This window comes from Podarcis vaucheri (genome assembly GCF_965113315.1).
Source record: "Podarcis vaucheri genome assembly, chromosome: 6".
Classification (NCBI taxonomy): domain Eukaryota; kingdom Metazoa; phylum Chordata; class Lepidosauria; order Squamata; family Lacertidae; genus Podarcis; species Podarcis vaucheri.
In genome coordinates, this window is record NC_138764.1 from 67,297,515 (window position 1) to 67,305,311 (window position 7,797).

Below are 7,797 nucleotides of genomic sequence, written 5' to 3' on the forward strand. Positions count from 1 at the left end.
CCACAACATGGTCCTCTTAGCAAAGATGTCAAAAACCTTGAGGTTGAGGTTTTTTAAAAAAAAATCTGAAAAGAGTCTGGTGGTTAGGAATCAAGGTAGAGTGTTCCTCAGAGGATTTGAATGCCTTTAACCCATATTTAGGGACGCGGGTGGCGCTGTGGGCTAAAGCCTCAACGCCTAGGGCTTGCCGATCGAAAGGTCGGCGGTTCGAATCCCCGCGGCGGGGTGCGCTCCCGCTGTTCGGTCCCAGCGCCTGCCCACCTAGCAGTTCGAAAGCACCCCCGGGTGCAAGTAGATAAATAGGTACCGCTTACCAGCGGGAAGGTAAACGGCGTTCCGTGTGCGGCTCTGGCTCGCCAGAGCAGCGATGTCACGCTGGCCACGTGACCCGGAAGTGTCCCCGGACAGCGCTGGCCCCCGGCCAATAAATGTGAGATGGGCGCACAAACCCCACAGTCTGTCAAGACTGGCCCGTTCGGGCAGGGGTACCTTTACCTTTAACCCATATTTAGTCCTGTTTCGATAGCACACTTGTGTTGATTGAGCACAGATCCACACCATATATGTAATGTGCACGTCCACTGCTCATTAAAAGCACATTTACTTCCCCCAAAGAATCTGGGAAACTATAGTTTCCTAAGGGTGATGGGAATTATAGCTCGGGGGGCTGTTGTCCCTAAGTTTCTTTGAGGGAAGTTGTGTGCTTCAAGTGTGCATTAGATATGCTTTAAATGTATAGTGTATATCTGCCCTGAGTGTGCATGGGGTATTTCATGCTGTATAGTCATCATAGCTTCCAAACAGGACTTGTGCCTATGCACATTCCCTTTGAATATTATGGAGGAAGGGCCCACCATTCCAGATTCCCTTATTTCTTCTCTTCTCTTTCAGTCAAAACAAATATGTTGTCTGAACAAGACTGAACATCTATGTGTGTTTGCTATGTCCCTTTTAAAAGGTTCAATTCATTAATAACTGTCCCTAGTGGGCCTAATCAAAATGTGAAGGTTTTTTACACTACAATCCACAAACCAGTTAAGGCAAAGTACTTAGATTTAAGTTAAACTGTGCCACTGAAGCTATTGCACTAACACTTCTAGCTCCCAAACTTCTAGCACCTGTACTGGGGCCTGTGTATGTATTTTTTGGATGAGGCTGGTGTTGCATGATCTTATCTGATTTACTGTGCTAGCCCATCTGAGCTAGCCCATTGGCCTAACAGACCTTCCAAGTGTCCCCATTTTCCAAGAACATCCCTGATTTGGAGAAGCCGTCTCAGTTTCTGATTTGATCCCAAAATATCCCACTTTTCCTTAGGATGTCCCTATTTTCATTGGAGAAATGTTGGAGGGTATGGAGTTACCTGAACCCCGAGCTGTCTGAAGGCAATCCTGTATAGGGAAGTTTTTTAAATGTTTAATGTTTTATTATGTTTTTATATATGTTGGAAGCTGCCCAGAGTAGCTGGGAGAACCCAATAAGATGTTTGAGGTATAAATAGTAAAATTATCATTATGGAATGGGATGTCCCTATTTTCATCGGAGAAATGTTGGAGGGTGTGGGCTAAGGGGAAGAAGGAAGGAAGGGGGGGATAATTTTGCCAGATTCTCAGTATTCTTGGTGTCATTAGATACTTTAATCTCTGGTTTAAATGGCCGTGGGAAGAGGCTCTTGAGATAGAAGTAAGTGTTTTTTTCAGTGTAGTAAACCAAACCTTCTGCATTTGGGAGCTATCCTGCTCAGTTTGCTGAGTGGGACCCTGTATGTCTGCCGTAAAGTCCTATGCTAACTGAGTTTCCTTTCTTAGCTTTCCTTTCTTTCTCCCCAAAAAGAAATACAGAGGGCTTGATGCACATAGGGACTTAAGAATGGCAACAGGCAACACTTATTTAGTTTCTATGTCTGCTACATGTTGTCACCACCCCTATTGTAAGGCAGCTCAGACAACTATCTCCCATCCCTGCTATGTTTATACCCATGCTTTCATGTTATCATTGTATCTCTGCCCTGTGATCATAAAGTCCTCAGTAGTGATATATTTATATGATAAAGTTTTACAACATCCGAAATTAGTAACAACCTGATTTGATTTGCGTTACCTTTATCTTGTAACGAGCTTTTTGGTCGAACCCTGCAGTTGCCTCCCAGCTATATGCTGCAAGCTGTAATAAAGAAATGAACTACCGAGAAAAGAAATTAAATTTTGGCTGTACTCAGCCTTCTTGCAATGAGACACACAGACAGAATGAGAAGTTATTGGCTTGAGATGTCACTGACTTTTGGCACTGTTCCTAATGCTATGTCTTTAAGAAATGCATGGGAGGCAGAAATTTAATAGAAGGGGTCCAGCCCCCCCCCCCCAAGCTATTGGGAAAACTTCACTAGCTAAATTTCTGCCTGTCATGCAGCCGGAAAAAAGGGGGGTTAACTTAGTCTTGGAAAATCTTTTGACTAATATTATATCAATCAGTGCCAATGGTGTACAAATGCAACAGCAGCAGACTGTAAATCATAAGTCATCGATAAGCCCTTCACTCCCTGTTTAGTGGTACTGAGTACTTTGAAAATGAATCAATATAACAGCGAACTCAGGGCCCCAATCCTGATAGAAACAGAACCAATATGGTGCTACTGAGAAACAAGAGCAAGTTATTAGCCTGCTTGGGAAAATCCCAGGGTTTGCAGAAGAAGAAATATTATTTTAAAGCCACCAAAAGAGGTCACCACCCACACAAAAAACAAACAAACCAAAAAAGCCCTATAAGCCATGGAATGTTGAATGTTGGTTGGGGAGGAAGGATATAAGAAATGCAGGAAGGAAAGAGGAACGTGAGTTGACTTCCTTAAGCATCTGACATTTTATATGACTGGCTGGGTGGATGGATAGATGGCACAGCCTGTCACAGGTCCCACTTTTTAATATATGTTTTTAAAAAGTATTGTTCCAGGCTTATCATTGTGGAGTCACCAAATCTTTATCCAATGGATTGGTTTTGAAAAATCTACCGACAGGCTTTAGTAGATAGTAGTAGCAAGAGTGGGTACCTTGGATTTTGTGGCTGACTGCAGCCCCCCAGGCCTCTGTCTCCAATCCTCAGGACTCTCGCTAGGTCATGCCCTTCTCAGGCTACAACCCATCTCTCCAGGCCACAGCCCTCCCTAGTTATGCTCCGTGTCCTCCATGAGTGTTTTTGACTGAATGGAATGTGCCCTTGACTGAGATAATGTCTCTTCCTTGCCTGAATGAAGGATGAAGAGATGTGGGTGTGCACTGTGGGCATAAGTAAAAATAATAATAAAAAAACCTTGACTTTTGCTTGGCTGGAATGCAGCATACAGTAAGAAGATAAGAGCCACAGCTGTTTTTCTACACACTTTTATCTCTGGCCCTGCCCACAACTGGTGTGCGGCCTATGGCAGCGTCTCTATGAATGAATGTGGCCCTTGAGGTGGAAAATGTTCTCTATCCCTTTCTGTAGCTTGTTTCTTTCCTTGACCCTGGACATGAAAGGGAACCAAGGCTCTTGAGAAAACCATTCCCAAATAAACCATTCGTAGGAATGGCTGCACACTCTGGGATATGTGTTTTCTTGGATGTGCAGCTCAAACTGCTGATACAATTTTAATTGCTTAATCACCTTTCTTTTAACTAATGACCCAATGAATTAATTGGCTAAATTTAAATACTTTTGCAAATACCAAAACCTCAGGTTTGACTAGACTGTAGAGAGACAACCTTGCCTAGCAATTAAGAGCTTTGCTCTCACAGAAGGACAAATCGTCATCCTACAAAGAAGGCGATGGTGAAAGCATTATGGAGCTGCCACTGAGGAAATTTTATGACATGAATTTTACCTTCCCATCTTTGACAAATGAAAATAATTGCTATGTTAGGTAGAAATTTTACTGGATGAGTTCATTTGAAAACAGGCTGACAATGCAAAAAAAAAAAAAAAAAATTCCTGACATGGAGAGAAGTGGTGAGGAAAACTTTGATTCCTTAATCCCTTGTGTCTATCAACCTTCTGAAAACACACTGTTATAAGGTCTGAGACATTTGGCTTCTCTCAAGAGTGACTCTGGAAATGTTATCTACAATTATTTTATTTTATTTTATTTTATTATTTGGGGTTGCCATATTTTGTTTCTGGCTGGGTTCTGTGCTTTTAACAGCAGCATATCAAGCAGAGGTTCAGCATATGACACTCTTCCTACTATAGCAGTTGTGGAGAACCTGTACCTGCCACATATTGTGGACAACTTGCATCATCCCACCCCGAGGCTGATGGGAATTGGAGTCCATCAGTATCAAGAGGGCCAAAGGTTAGCAACCCCTGCACTATAGCATGTGCATGCCAGGAAAAGCTTCATCTGTTGAATTTCTGCTTGTACTCAACACACATATTGTTGTCAAAGGTACAGGATCCCTCTCAAGCAAAACCTTGACAGCTCTTATTCTCTCATCACCAAATATGCAGATGCATCTTTACATATAGACATTGATAACCCATAACTTTAATAGTGTGTCGTATCAATCTAGTGCTGAATACTGAAATCTGGTGATTGCAAGGAGGAAGGAAGATATTTACGCTAACTCTCAGGAAAATTACATTTTCCAGTGGCTATAATTATTTATTTTTATTATAATTTATTCAACTTATACACCGCCCTATACCCAGAGGTCTCAGGGCAGTTCACAACAAGACTACAACATATAAAATCAAACCAAAAGCAGAAACCCAATAACCTCCACCCCCCCCAAAAAGCCACATTCTAAAAGGGTGTTGGATGTCAATAAGATCAACCAAAGGCCTGGTTAAAAAGGAACGTGCTTGCCTGGCGCCTAAAGGTATATGATGGAATTAATTATTCCTGCTTGCCATCACAATAACAGCATACAAGTGATTGGCCATCTGGGTGGCAAGGAGGAGGTTGGAGGATTGTTGGTGGGTCAGGGTTTGTGGGTGGGGTGGGTAGGAAAGGGAAAGGCCATTGCAATGCTCATTTTGTATTGGAGGTGTGTATTACAAGCTCCCAGGGCTCAGAGTTCCAAACCTGGAAAAACAAGTCCTAGCGATATTTCTGGCTTTATGATGTAGGAACTGACAGCTGACTCCATGGGGAGGTAGAAATGGGAATACCATTTCTCTTTCCTTTTATTTCTGGCCCTGCTTCTCACAGCAACTGGGGATGCAGACACTTCAGATGCCACTCTGCCAACTGTGATCTCAATGCCAGAAACAGCTTCAACATGCTAAATGTCTTTGGCAGGCAGCAACTGAAGGCAACACAGCCAAGTCAGAAAAGTTGGCAACCCTTAGCAGAAATCGAGACAAATTTATTGGTGAAGCAGATTTCAGGCTTCAAAGGGGGGTGGGGGAAGCAGCCGTCGTGGTGAAATCATAATCCCATTAAGTTTTTGTTCTGACAGTTTACATAATGGCACATCCAGAATGAACAGTAGCAGAGTGAAACTTCAAATTGCTCAAAATGTGATTGATTGAGGCTTTGCAACATACTTTAATTGTGCTGGCTCTGAGAGCTAGGGACAACTGCACCCCATGTAATACGTAGCAGATGAAATCAATATTGCTTTGTGCTATTTATTTGTACTGCCATGAGAGTAAGTGTAGGAGTTTATAGCTGCAGGGTTTAAGCAGTACTGGGAAATGTACGTGGCTTAGGATCATGTACTTTATTTATTGCTGCCTTGCAGAATTCCTGTGAAACTCTGCCTTGCACATTCTCACATACACATAACCATAAGGTTTGAACATATTGATGGTATCAGATATCACACCATTCACTCTAGCTATACAACCCAGGCCTTCAGGGACGAGGGAATTTTTTGGGGGTGGGTGGGTGTTATCATGAGTGCTTATAAGCCTTTCATGGTAAAAACTTCCAGAGGGGACAACTGTCATAGGAAATTGTCCAAGGGTCTCATAGTACCTTCAAGACTAAAGCTGCAGTCCTAATCCCATATAACCTATTTATGAAAAGACACGGTTAGAAGTGCATCCTATCACATTTGATGTGGCTTACTGCTTTCATGAACTAGAGTCCACTTCCTTATACAATACTTCATGCATCAGAAGAAAGGGATTCCAGTCCACAAAAGCTTGTGCCATAATTTATGACATATGTGTCAGCATTGAATGTGCTGCAGGACTCGTTGTTTTTTTCTCACATCAACATCCAAAGAGCTACTTTGGTATATACAAGGGGAAAAGTGAAAAATGGAGTGCCCGTCCTGGGCCCATTGTTGTTCAACATCTTTATAAATGACTTGAACAAAGGAATTGAAGGGGTGCTCATCAAATTAGCAGATGACACCAAACTTGGAGGGGGAGCTAAAGCCACAAAAGACAGAATTGGGATTCAAAATGACCTTAGCGGATTGGAGAGCTGAGCCCAAACTAACAAAATGAATTTCAATAGGGACCAACATAAGGTGCTACACTTAGGCAGGAATAACCAGCTGTACAAATATAGGATGGGGAACACCTGGCTTGTCAGTAGTACATGTGAAAAGGATCTAGGGGTCTTAGTAGACTACAAATTTAACCTGATTCAACAGTGTGACACAGCAAAAAAAAAGAAAAAAAGACTAATGCTGTTTTAGAGTGCATGAACAGAAGGATAGTGTCCAATTCAAGGGAAGTAATAAGGTAAAGGGACCCCTGACCATTAGGTCCAGTCGTGACCGACTCTGGGGTTGTGGCGCTCATCTCGCTTTATTGGCTGAGGGAGCCGGCGTACAGCTTCCGGGTCATGTGGCCAGCATGACTAAGCCGCTTCTAGCGAACCAGAGCAGCACATGGAAACACCGTTTACCTTCCCGCCAGAGTGGTACCTATTTATCTACTTGCACTTTGATGTGCTTTCGAACTGCTAGGTTGGCAGGAGCAGGGACCGAGCAATGGGAGCTCACCCCGTCACAGGGATTTGAACCGCTGACCTTCTGATCAGCAAGTCCTAGGCTCTGTGGCTTAACCCACAGCGCCACCTGCGTCCCTTTCAAGGGAAGTAATAGTCCTGCTCTATTCTGCCTTAGTCAGACCACACCTGGATTACTGTGTCCAGTTCCGGGTGTCACAATGTAAGAGGGATATGTAAAGCTAGAACATGTTCAGAGGGGGGCTACCATGATGGTCAAGGGTCTGGAAACCTTAAGAGGAATGATTGAGGGAGTTGAGTTTGCTTAGCCTGGAAAAGAGACATGATAGTCATCTTCAAATATCTAAAGGGCTGCCACACAGAAGATGGAACAAGCTTGTTTTCTCCTGCTCTGGAGGGAAGGACTTGAACCAACAGATTCAAGTTACAAGAAAGGAGATTCCAACTAACTTTCTGACAGTAAGACTGTTTGATAGTGGAACGGTCTCCCTCGGGAGGTTGCAGACTCTCCTTCCTTGAAGGTTTAAAACCAGAGGTTGGATGGCCACTTGTGATGGATGCTTTAGTTGAGATTCATACATTGCAGAAGGTTGGACTGGATGACCCTCAGGATCCCTTCCAAACTCTACAATTCCATGATTCTTTGATTCTGAGGGGGTTTTACCCAGTGGGAATGTTGAGCGTACACATATCAGCTGACCCTCATGCTATGCTAGAAATTGCTTTTCAAACTTTCCTCAGTTACAAAAATTAATTTTGCATAGTTCTTTGAATACAAACAGTTGTCTTTAACCAGAAATGCCAGTACTGAAGCCTTCCTAGAAACCATATCTGAGCAGTCAAGGGACAGAATGCAAAGACTACTTCATTGGGTTTTTTAATAGTATTACACACTA